At 34.6% G+C, this 13,166-nt stretch overlaps 1 pseudogene; it reads left to right on the top strand.

Moving 5' to 3' along the window:
- The first annotated feature begins 770 nt into the window (after window positions 1-770).
- Window positions 771-2,123, top strand: LOC136838262 (piggyBac transposable element-derived protein 4-like; annotated as a pseudogene).
- Window positions 2,124-13,166: the final 11,043 nt, after the last annotated feature.

Genomic DNA, 13,166 nt, shown 5'->3' with positions numbered 1-13,166 from the left:
AACTACTATATGGTTAGGCCAATTTCTATATAATCTTCATATCTGGATGATGTGTTTTATCATTATGCTGTTTTTACACATTGTACAGTAAGAATACTTTCAAAATAATGAAACCTTGTAGACCTACCTTTTTCGACTCTAGGCTATATATATATATATATATATATATATATATATATATATATATATATATATATATATATATATATATATATATATATATATATATGTTATTTTATATATATATATATATATATATATATGTTTGTTTTCAGATGAGTAAAAGAAGGCTAACGGAAGAGGAAATACAATATGCACTGGAAGATGATGCCGACGATTATGAACCATCAGATACTGACAGTGATGGAACAAACGATTCTTCTTCAGATGAATCACAGGATGATACAGTCACAGAAGAGGAAGACCTAGAGGCACCCACTAGCCTAGAAAATGATTCGTACAGACGTATGGAATATGTGTGGACTAAAGACACTACAAATTTTGTGCCTAAGCATGACTGCATTGTAACTATGTCTGCAACAAGAGCTTCATCAGAGTTGGACATCTTCCTAAGATTATTTCCAAAGAGTCTTTTTCTACAAATAGCGCATTACACAAATGAGAGACTTGATATTTTGGCTGAAAAGAAGAAAAAAAACATTCAACACACATGTCCCTCAGAGTTGATGGTAATCTTTGGATGCACACTAGTGATGTCTTACAATTGAGTACCTGCTATGAGAATGTATTGGTCAAGAAAGTTCTCACTAAGAAATGAGAAAATAAGCGAGTCAATTTCAAGGGATAGATTTCAACTAGTTTCTTCGAAACTGTACTTCAATAATCCATGTAAACCAGCAGATTCTTCCAAGATATTCTATGTAGAAGATGTGGTGAGGTGCTTGAAAAAAACTTTTCTTGCTGGAAGAACAGACAGCACATTTCAGTCCATAGATGAAAGCATGACAAAGTTCAAGGGACGTTCCAGCATGAAACAGTATTTGCCTATGAAACCCGTGAAACAAGGAATCAAAACCTGGGTAAGATCAGATTCAAATACTGGATATGTGTATGACTTCAATATCTATCAAGGAAAGGAAACACAATTTGTGGAAGGAACTCTTGGTGAAAGAGTAGTCAAGATGCTTTCAGAAACAATAAGGGCACCAGAAGTATGCTTATGTTTCGACAGATTTTTCACATCTGTTAGACTCGTGCCTTCACTCCCATTTGCAGCAGTTGGGACTTGTATGCCAAATAGGAAAAATCTTCCAAAGCTTGATGTCAAACTTCAACGGGGAGAGTCAGAGATGTACGTTTGTGATGAAGGCATTCTGGTAGCTTCCTGGCAAGACACCAAGTGTGTCACGATTCTGAGTAATTGTCATAATACAGAAATAGGTGTGACGCTAAGAAAAATTAAAGATGGAACAAAAAAAGATCTGCAGTGCCCTGAAGCTTTTATATTTTATAATGAGCATATGGGGGTGTTGACCTAGGGGATCAAATGATAACTCTGTATGACCTTGACAGAAAGAGCAAGAAATGGTGGATCAAAGTACTTTTCAGACTTCTAATGACAGCGGTGTACAATGCATACATTATTCACAACGAAATCAACCACAAGAAGCGCCCTTTCATTGACTTCTTAGTAACATTAGCAGAATCTTTGATTGATGAGGGAAGGGAAAATCTGCCACAGAGAAGAGTACGAAGTTTAGGACGGCCTTCCAAAACTTCTAAGGAGCTGAAGAATGTTGACCATATGCCCGTGCGTGAAGAAAGCCGTCGAAGATGCGCAAGATGCTCTTCAAGGAAGAAAGAAAAGCGAACAAGGTATCAGTGTCAAACATGCAAAGTTCCACTTTGTTTACAATGTTTTCCTATCTACCATACATAAACAGTTGAGTAAAAGCCTCCCAATCATATAGTTATCAGGCTGTTTTTCATTTCACTTTTTTCAAAGGAAAATATAATTCTGTTGCCTAAGAATTTTCAATGGTGTGTGTTTTTTTTCTCATTTACTTATCCCAAAAAGCTACATTTATTTTGCCATTATATAGTTTGATGGTTTTTCTCATCAGGTACAATATACTTATAATAAATGTACTTATAACTTTGCATTTAATTCCAACATTCCTATATACGCAATATGTATTTTCAACTTTGTTGTACTAACTGGGATCAAACAATCCCAATTTGAATTTCAATATAACACTATTGGGATGTTTATGTCCCAGTGTAAAAAAACAAAGATAAGCTTGAAAAAAAACTTTGTGGTGAATATATATCATTATCTATGATCCAATGATGCCACTAAGCTCAACAGACTATTAAAAATTCAGCTGTGCAAAAGTAGGATCGAAAGGGTTAATTAAACTACTTAACACAAACTTACTGAACATAATGGCGAAAATTCTTTGCAACTTTTTAGACAGACTGAATGACAATAAATTTGAAGGACAGACGTCAGACACCTTTACACTGAGAAGCGGTGTCCCACAAGGATCCGTTCTCTCTCTGACGTTATACATTGTTTATATTCATGGCATACCACAGGGAAGGGAGGGGTGTGTTAATTTGATATTTGCAGACGATGTGACAAGTAATCATGACAAATGACCGAAACAGACAAAGACTAGCCCTAGAGATGAGTCGACACACTGTTCAACTCAATGACTATGAAAGACAATGGAAAATTAAGACCAACCAGGACAAGTTTGCATTATTATCGGTTTTGGCAAAAAACCAAACGACGTAATAGTCGACAATAGACCAATGCCGTTTGCCCATAAAGCTAAGGATCTTGGACTCACCCTGACCCGAAGCAGGATGTACTCACACATCCGGCAAAGGATCAGGAGTGCTAGAGCAACCAAAGCCAAATTGGCGCGGTTGGGAGACCTCAGACCAAAGACAAAGGCACACCTCTATAAGGCCCTAATCACACCAGCCTTAGAATACCCCATTATACCGACATGTTTAATTAGTAACTCAGACAGACGTAAAATGCAGCAATTTCAGAACAGAATCCTGTGTTGGATAGAAGACTGCAATAACCGTGATCTGGGAGGAAATAGATTGGAGGAACTTCATGCTAGATATGGCATTGAAACAATTAACTTCCGATACTATCGTCTTGCAGACAAGGTTTGGCAGAAGCCATCCGATCAGGACGAAGATCTAACGACTGACAGTTTAATTTCTAGGGATGTGCATTTCGGTACAAGTACTACTCGGTTTACTCGGTTCCTGGATTTGAGTACTCAGTACTCGGTGTACTCGGTTCTGAGAATTTTGTAATTGAATTGCAAAATTCCATAAAACTTATAAATATGCTCTAAATATCAATAGTTAGTCAAATATAATCCCGTTGATTTACATAAATGGCCTAATTGTTACATATTATAAAGTATTATATTTAGTTTTGTTAAAAGAAACTGTCATCTATCACGTAAGATGAAATGGTACAAGACATATTCGAGCTGAATAATAATCGCAGAAATCTCCTTATGCACAAATGAATTAAGATGATCTTTGCAGAGTTCTTTGTTGCAGTAATGTCTTTCCGGTAATGAGATGGAAATTATGGAAACTATTGTACTTTTTTTAAATGTTATCTTTCTCTTATAAGTTATCAGCTATGACAACACTGAAGAGCATAAATAAATGAATGTTTTCACGAAAACAACATTGCTACCAGACGTAGGCTCTGCTTGCATGATAGTCTTAGACTTTCCAAGTTGCCACACTTATTTGGCCATTTTAAAGAATAATTATTGATGCACTTGATTTCTAATTCAGTTCAAGAAAATTTTGAGCTACTTTAGACCATTTTATTTCTAGAAGTATGTCTTAATAATACATTTGGAATTTTGTGTTATTTTTATTATCTTTTATTCAATGTAAAAAGGGCAGAATCCAGCAACTACTACAGGGAAAGACAGGTCTGCCCAAACGCCTCCTGGCAGATTATAGGACAGGAAATAGACACGAATTATACACGTTCCAGAAATCCATACACATCAAGTACAATTGCTTGGCGATTCCGCTCTCGTCAGTATATTTTCAGGGCTCTGTTTGCACAAATGTAGTGAAAATGAGTGGTAGAAAGTACAGAACCCTTAGCATAGCTTGGGAGCATTTCCGAGAAAGTGAAGAAGGAAATGATGAAGTGATATGTGACTACTGTGGTGACACATTGAAGAGAGGTGGTGGCGCCTCGAATATGTTGAAACATCTTGAAAGAAGACACCCTATCATACTACCTCCTGAGAGAAGCAGGCTAGGCAATACAGCCACAGCAGGTCTAGGAGCTCGTCACCATTGGGCGAGCTTCACCAAGAGCTTCTAAATGAAGAGGAATAAATTGAAAGAAGAGAAGAAGCTGCAGGAGGAGTAGAAGCTTTGCCTTCTACTTCAGCATCCTCATCTGCAACTCCTGCAAGTCGGCCATCTCGCCCCAGATCTATTCAACCTACACTGAAGAGACAGTTCTCGGGGAGACAAGAGTAAAAACCCAATGCCAGGTAAGATTAATATAATATATATCATATCCTTGCTGCTAATAGATAAAGACCAATCATCTCTCTCTCTCTCCCTAGTTAAGTATTCTTGAAGTGATTATGTTTAATGATTATAAGGGTTGGTTCCAATTACATTAGCTAATATATTTTTATATGTATTTGTCTCGGTTACATCAACTGATATCATATAGCCTATCGTAAGCATAGCCAAGGGGGCCAGGGTAAGGTGCTCCCCCTTTTAAATAAGACATGGTACTGTCTATTAAAGATATTTTTTATATTATTGAAATAAAATTTAGTAGTTCTTTACCTTTACCGTATAGCCTACTTTCTCTTTTATTTTGTTTTGTTTGAATTTTTGTATGATATGGCATTTCAAATGGTTCTCCTCCAAAAATGCGTTAAAATCGTAATTTGAGCGTTGTAGTCACTCACTTTCACCACCGTGACTACATTATCCCCCCTCCCCCCCAAAAAAAATTAACATATATAAATAAAGCTGACTATGTCAATGTCATTTACAAATATTAACCTCTTCTTTACCGAAAGTTTGTTTGGAGGTAAATGCATACCACCATGCAAGTATACTACACCGCACTGGGTGCATGAAGGTGGTACACGGGTACCACCACCATTCCTTTTTTGAGTTAGGGACCTCTAATTATTCTGTAATTTCGGTTTGATGAGTTTAGAGCAAAACAAAACAGTATGATTTCGGTACCACCATTCGAGATTGCGCAGTTTACATAAAAAAAGCTGCCAGACGTATGATGAACCAAAAAAAATATTATTGCTGGGTATTTATCTAGATTCAAACTTTTGGATTTATTCTGTGTATAGTTTATACATGCAGATGTGCGCGCGCACGCACACACACACACACATATATACATATATATATATATAAATTTAGTATTTGGAGACAAACATTACATGGCTAATGGCAACTCGCTCTCGTGTTTCCATGACGCTGCCGGTTCTGTGGCTGCTATTCGGCTTATGAGGCGTCATTCTTGCTTTTCATGCCTTTCGTGATGGAGCATTTGGTCAGATTTGAAGCTTGGAGCATTTGGTCAGATTTGAAGCTATCTTCCATGATGGATGGGTGGCGATCACCCTTTTTGTCCAGCCTGCTGGGATGTCTTATTGGCAGTGGTTTGTAGCACGGTGGAATAATTTCCGCTGTGAATGCTACAACCCTGTCTGTAGGTGCAGGCACTCAACAGAGTGCAACTGCATGAACCTACTGTGGGCATGCCAGCAGGCCTAACTTTTTGCTGAAGTATTCTTAAAGTCTAAAACTACCCTAACACTATCTTTTTACATTTTCCTTCTTCAAAAATCTTTCCACCGTTCCCCTAATCCAACTTGAATTACTACCTTCGACTATCCACTCCTCTATTAAGAAAAAAAAACACTGAAAAACTAATAAACCTATGCCCGATTTTTTTTTTCAGATATAGGCCTAGTCTAAAACTGCATACACAGACTCCTATGTATGTATATGTGTGATTTTCAATGAAATGACTCTGTCACACTCACGCAAGTTTACAATTGTGTGTAGGAGACTAAATGAACTGCGTCTCAACAAAAAATCACAAAACAAGACAAGCGTAGTACGACTGACGGCCGAAACAATCAGAATAAATATATATATATATATATATATATATATATATATATATATATATATATATATATATATATATATATATATATATATTATATATATTGTATTTTTTAAAATTACTGGTAAATGAATTGTCATAATAAATCTTCAGCAAAAATAATAACGAAATATGATCTTAACTAAAATAAAAATAAAACTAAAGAAACGACCTAATTGAGTACCTACTATGAAATTACACGATAGCAGTTGAATACCAGACGAGTTGAACTAGTCAGCGACTTACCTTTTAGAATAGAAAGACCTGTGTTCCAAAATTCTGTGTCTGAGCCAGCAAACTAGATAAACAAGTAAACGACAAAGGAATTAAGGTCCACAGGCAGAGTAGGCTTTCTCTCAAAAAAGTGATCTTATTGTAAAAGGATTACAAAAAACATAAAATAGAAACCCTTTAAGACCTATTATTTCCTCAATTGGTACTTTTATTTAACATATCTAATTCTTTAAAGAATTGTAATTTTAACCACTCATTATTCATTTATCAGGGACTGAAAATAGACTTGCAAAAATTATTAATCAATAAAATTACAATAAAATGAATTGTCATAGATGATACTTTCCTTGTGTTTAAATGTACTAACGAAATATAAAATGAACAAGTAAATAAAACTAAAAGGGTGTCTCAAAATAACAAAAAATTAAAAATTTTTTACAAAACATAAAATAAAGTGAAAAGCTAAAAAAAGTGAAATGTAAACAAGAGAGAAGCCTACTACCACTCACAAAGTAAAATATTCTTCCTGGTCTTGGCAATATTATTTAACTTTAGCATTACTGACCTGGATTTTTCGGGTACTGTCAAGAATTAATATATATAAACAAGATATATAGTCATGATATTATATATATATATATATATATATATAATAATGTTTACATTTCAGTATTTTTATAAATAATTTCGTTAGTATTTTTGCTGATATATATATATATATATATATATATTTTATATATATAAAGAATGTTCTGTATATATATCTATATATATATATATATATATATATATAAATATATATATATATATATATATATATATATATATATAATATAATATAATATAATATATAAAAACATCATATCAAGCATTTTTTTAGACTTACAGATATGTGCTTCACTTATGGGAAATTCGGTTCGGCAGCGAACGCAATGTTTACATTTTGTTCCACCCAGTAAAGGGGTTAAGAAAGTTTTATGTATTAGTTAAAAACAAATCTATTAGCTATGGACAATTCTCTTTCTTCTCCCTACCCCATTCCCCTTCCTTTTGAATTAAGGAATTACAGAATTTGACAGATTAATAACATTATTCAAAATAAGCTTCCATTGCATGAATAGTCGATGTAATTTTTTTCAATTTAGAAAGAACAAAAAATTGCTTTCGAATGTGTTCTTGAGTTTTGCACACTGATCACATAACAATCAGTAAGTCACGCAACATTTGCTTCTTCTATCTCACAGATTATTATATAGGCTACGTTGTTGACTATTTCTTGGATATTAATGTATTATTTTTATTCACCATGTAACATAAGGGTAGCCTTGCATCCTTATCAGAAGTGAGTAAACAAATAAATTTCTCTCTCTCTCACACACACAGAATGGGAAACGTTTTGCAATCGTTTATGCCCTGTGTCAGTGTTATATGAACATATGTGGGCTAATGATTTTATGGGCTAACAATTTTTCCTTCTTATTCTTATTTTAAATTCATTTCCCTTTGTTTTATATTTCGTAATGAAACTCAATGAAATTTACATTACTTGAATACTTATCCCGAAAGTAACAAAGATTATACTTCTTAGTGGTATTTTTTTAAACTATTTGTTTGACATTTGTAATTATTTTAATATGGCTTATGAATTCACCCCAGCTGAGGGTATTTTTTTAACAATTTGTTTGACATTAATAATGATTTCAATATGGCTTATGAATTCACCCCAGCTGACGGTACATTTTCTCTATGACGTAAGAATGTGGTAGCCTTGACACTGAATCTGTGACCTTTACCATACCACATGTTTTTCATCCAGTTGTTAGCATATTAGTGTTTAGCCCATCTCTTTTCAGCTTGCTCTGCAATTTTTTTATTATTTTTTTTTTTGTATATTAAGCTTTAAAGATTTTATTTACATAACAAATGATAACAGAAACTTCTTTTATACCTATTTTTCAGCTGACAGTCCACGTTCCAAGGCCATTGACGAAGGTCTTTTGAAAATGATAGCTAAAGACTTGCAGCCAGCAAGCTTTGTGGAGAACGAGGGTTTCCAAGAATTTGTCCGGCAGCTTGAACCCAGATATTCTATTCCTGGCCGGAAGTCCCTCACAACTGTACTTCTTCCAAGAAAATATAAAGAAGTTGAAGAAGAGATTAAATCAAGGCTCAACAAGGCAACACATGCATGTCTGACAACTGACATATGGACATCAAGAACAACCATATCATTTATGGGTGTCACTGCTCGCTGTCTTGAAGGTGTGCAAATAAAAAGTGTGCTCTTAGATTTAAAGAGATTAACCGAAAGTCATACTTCAGAACATATACAAGAAAGTTTAAGTGAAATTATAAATGAGTGGAATTTGAAAGGGAAAGTGACTTGCATTGTTACGGATAATGCAAGTAACATGGTAAATGCAATTAAAATGCTTACTGTACCACATTTGCGCTGTTTTGCCCATACTCTAAATCTTATTGTGAATGATGGTATGAAGCATATTTCTGCTTTACGAGAAAAGTTCGTAATATTGTGTCTTTCTTTCATCGAAGTGTGACTGGAACTCAAATCTTAGAAGAAACACAAACACAACTCAATATGCCAAAACATAAGTTAATTCAAGAAGTGTCAACACACTGGAACTCTACTTACGAAATGTTTAATCGTCTTCAAGAACAAGAAGATAGCATCAAAGTGGCTCTAGTAAGGCTAGACAATCCTATCTGTGGATTGGATAAAGAAGACTGGCAAACATTGAAAGAACTTATTAAAATTTTGAGGCCATTCTGTGAAGTGACTAAGGAGATTTCTGCTGAAAAAAAAGTTACAGCTTCAAAGATAATTCCATTCGGACGAATGTTGCAACAATCGGTGACTCGTGGCAGAGACTCAAATCAAGAGGTTCAGATTGTTGAAAATGCCCTGCGTGAGTCAATGATGCGGCGATTTCTTCGTATGGAGGAAACTCTACCAATAGCTTTAGCAACACTGTTGGACCCAAGATTTAAGACCATTGCATTTGTTTCTCCCTCAATTGTTATATCTATGTTGAAGGGGTTGGCATCTGAGACTGTAGAAAAAATTCAGAGGTCACATCCAGGCCAGAACCAGCAAGCTCTGTATAAATGTTATAGTGAGGGACATGTTTTGCAGGATTATTTTGCAATAAGGAAATTAATATTGGGAAATGATCACTGGTGTGCAAGTCATCAACTGTATTCCAATCCAATCTGTCAACTATGCTAGTTGTACATAGTTAAGTTCACTGAGGAAAATGTTCCATGTGCTTTTTGAAAATATGTGCTAATTTCGTCATCATTTATACAGCACATGTCGTTGGAATCCATGAACTCTTCTATTCTTCGCTACCTGTTCTATCGGAGTTTGGTACAATGACAGTCCCATATTGCCAGAGCGTTAAAATCACCTACTATTAATGTAGGTTCCTGGTATTGTTAAGCAAATCTTGGTTTATCAATGTCGCAACTTTATTAGTTGGTTATATAGGTTATACCAGCAATTATCGTTTTTATTCGTATTTTAATACTTGATATTTGCAAGTCAGTAAATTTACAGGTACTCTGGCCATAACATACTTTGTTATGTACATATATACCAGTACCTAATTTCTTCTTCTTCTCTAGAGTAGATATCAAGGTATATTTACTCATTGTTGATATTATGTTTCTGTTGACATGTAAACATAGTATATTGCTCATATTCCTTTAGTAATCGTTGTATTTCTCCCAAATGTACATGGCCTGTAGACTTTACGTTCCATTGTATAATATAATTATTGAAAGTACAACGTTAAAGGCTCAAGTGTTATTTTCGTGGATCGTCAATTTGCATTTTTCTAAAAATCCTATTTTACAATATTATTTGTTTTTCTTTTATAAGACATTAAAACCAATGCAATATACAGCCTTTTTCGTAGAGTATCTAAACCAGTAGCTTCTTTTTATTTCTGTATCTTATAAAATTTCGTATAGTGTTTGTTAAACTGTCCTTTGTTATGCTTTCTCATTTTTGTTGCACAGTTCAATAAACATTCATTACATCCACATGTGTTTTCGTGTGTCGTTTTTTCATTTACTCTTGCTGCACCTATTGTTGGTGATGGAGTAATCTCTTCTCCCATCACATAATCATTCTTGTCAATGGTTTGTTCCTCTATTATTTCTTTGATGTTTTGGGTATCTGTTTCAATTGGTTTTATTATTACTTTAGGAGGCAAAGGTAAATTCTTATTTTTTGGTTTATGTTCTTTCTTATCTCCTGCCTTTATTTTAATGTGGATGTATCTCAATAATAGCTGGTTTTGTTGGTCTGGGTGGAGTTCTCTCTAAAGTCCCTTTTTTCTTTAGTTTCTAATTCATCATAACTATCTTCTAACACTCTGTGGTGCTTGTACTGTCTTGTAGTGATTCCATTTCTCTTAATATCTCAATGAATTTGAGCAAAAGATTTGTATACATTTCTTGGTCCTTTGCTGTATTAGTTTTCTGCAGAGTGGTTATTTTCTTGAGATTCTTCTATCAGGGTCTTGTTATACTTATTTATTTCTATTTTTGTTTCAATGTTTGAGCTTATTACTGTAGAAAAGTTAGTTTAGCGGGATCTTGCATTCCTCTAAACTTTAATTTAATTTGCCTCTTTTATAAGTATTCTGTCCTTTCTGAAGTAATTTTAATTTGTATTGTATATATAATACGTAATATTCCTTAGATCTGCATGGTGATTTTGTCCACAGTGCACGCATTTTGTTCACCACACTCCACTGTGTAAGATGTTTGTCAGATCCACGGTATGCACATACAGATGTATTACATAAGTTTTTTCCTTTGTATGTTCCATACATACTTCACAGTTTTGGCACTGTAGTGGTTTTGGGCATGGCCTCAGTTCTCTGCTTTGGCCCAAGATTTTTATTTAAGGGTAATTTATGGCCTCAAATTTTATCTTTCCTATTCTTAGTGTTTTTTCATTACTCTGTCTACTAGCTATGTTGTATATTTCACAATCTTGTACATTGCTGTACCTTTTTTTAAGGGAATCTAGCAATATTTTCTTTTCTATTGGCTCATCATTATCAGGAAGTACTATGGTACCCTGTACACTGTTCATATTGTCATGGTTTTTAATATGGACTTACATTGTCATCATTTTTTATATTTAAGTAATTTTCGATTGATTTCATGTAGTGGTTTCTAATGTAACCATATCTGTTGTTTTGATTTAGTCTGAATGACATTTCAGTAGTTGGAATGTCGATTCAAGAGGAAGTTTTCCAATTTCAATGCCGATAATTTTTTCTCCGTTTCTAGGGTCAGGAATCTTGACCAACTTCCACTCCCAAAGAGGGAGTCGAAGTGAGTCAAGGTTGAATCAAGATATTTGTTTTTTTTTTTTTTTGGTTTGTTTTTCATTGGAGCATAGGGCTCCAGTGTAATTACGTTCGTATTTTTTTCTGATTTTTCCAGAGAGAGGTCAGAGGAGGTTCCTGAGGTTGTCAACTGTGCCGGGTCGCTACCATCAAAGGGTCCAGGGGTACTTAAATCTTCAATACAACTGAGCATTAAGATTAAACTAAATTAGAGAAAGAAAAAAAATTATCCTGAAAACCTTAAAAAGATATCATCAGCCTTTCATGGGTTTATTCTTCCGCAAATGGCACACGTGAGAACCGACTCCCAAATGTCCGCGTCCCTACCCTACCCCAGGGGATGGCACAACATGATTAGAGGGCCCAAGTGTAAGCCATGCTAAACCCGCTAGGACTGAGTATTTCAAGAATACAATCATCCCCACCCTAATCATGCAGGGGCAAACCGATAGAATGCCGAGTCCTATCCTAGAACCAGACCCCCTGGAATCTGTGGTCCAGCTCCTAAAGAAGAACCTGCCTGATATCTCTCAGGTCCGAACATTATCGGGCAGTTGATGGTCCTACCACAGTTCTCACTATTTAGCTTCGGATATTAAACCCATTCCTGGGGTTCAAGAACCCCCTCACCACGTCAAGGTGGTCCCAAACAGAGGGGGAACAGAAACTCAGTAGGTAGTGCTTTTAAATGCATAAAGTGATTGCGCCCTTAAAAGAAACTCTTCAACACTGACAAATCTATTATGCCTTTTAAAAGAAACCTTCAACACTACCAATCTATGCCTTTTAAAAGAAATTTCTGAACACTAACAAATCTATTATGCCTTTAAAAACACCCTTCAACACTGACAAATTTACTAAGCCTTTAAAAGAATCCTTCAACACTGACAAATATATTATGCCTTTAAAAGAAACCTTCAACACGTGTTGGAGGTCTTTTAAAGACATGATAGATTAGGCCTTTAACAGAAAACTTCAACAGTGACAAATCTATTATGCCTTTAAATGAATCCTTCAACACTGACAAATCAATTATGCCATTATAAGAATCCTTAAACATTGATAAATCTATTATGTTTTAGCGAAACTTCAACACTGACAAATCTACTGTCTTTAAAAGAATCGTTCAACACTGATACAAATTTATTATGCCTTTATAAGATTGTTCAACACTGACAAATCTATTATGACTTTAAAAGAAACTTTCAACAATGGAAAATCTGTTTTGCCTTTAAAAAAATCCTTCGACACTGAAGAATATATTATGCCTTTAAGGGGAGCGTTTAAAAAAATAGTTTTTTATTAATAACTCTGGCTTTTTGCATGAATCAGTTTGAAATTTTGGGCATTTG

Source organism: Macrobrachium rosenbergii, unplaced genomic scaffold (genome assembly GCF_040412425.1).
Source record: "Macrobrachium rosenbergii isolate ZJJX-2024 unplaced genomic scaffold, ASM4041242v1 282, whole genome shotgun sequence".
NCBI classification, from domain to species: domain Eukaryota; kingdom Metazoa; phylum Arthropoda; class Malacostraca; order Decapoda; family Palaemonidae; genus Macrobrachium; species Macrobrachium rosenbergii.
The sequence above is the reverse complement of the archived record's forward strand: the minus strand, read 5'-3'. Positions and strand labels throughout refer to the sequence as shown.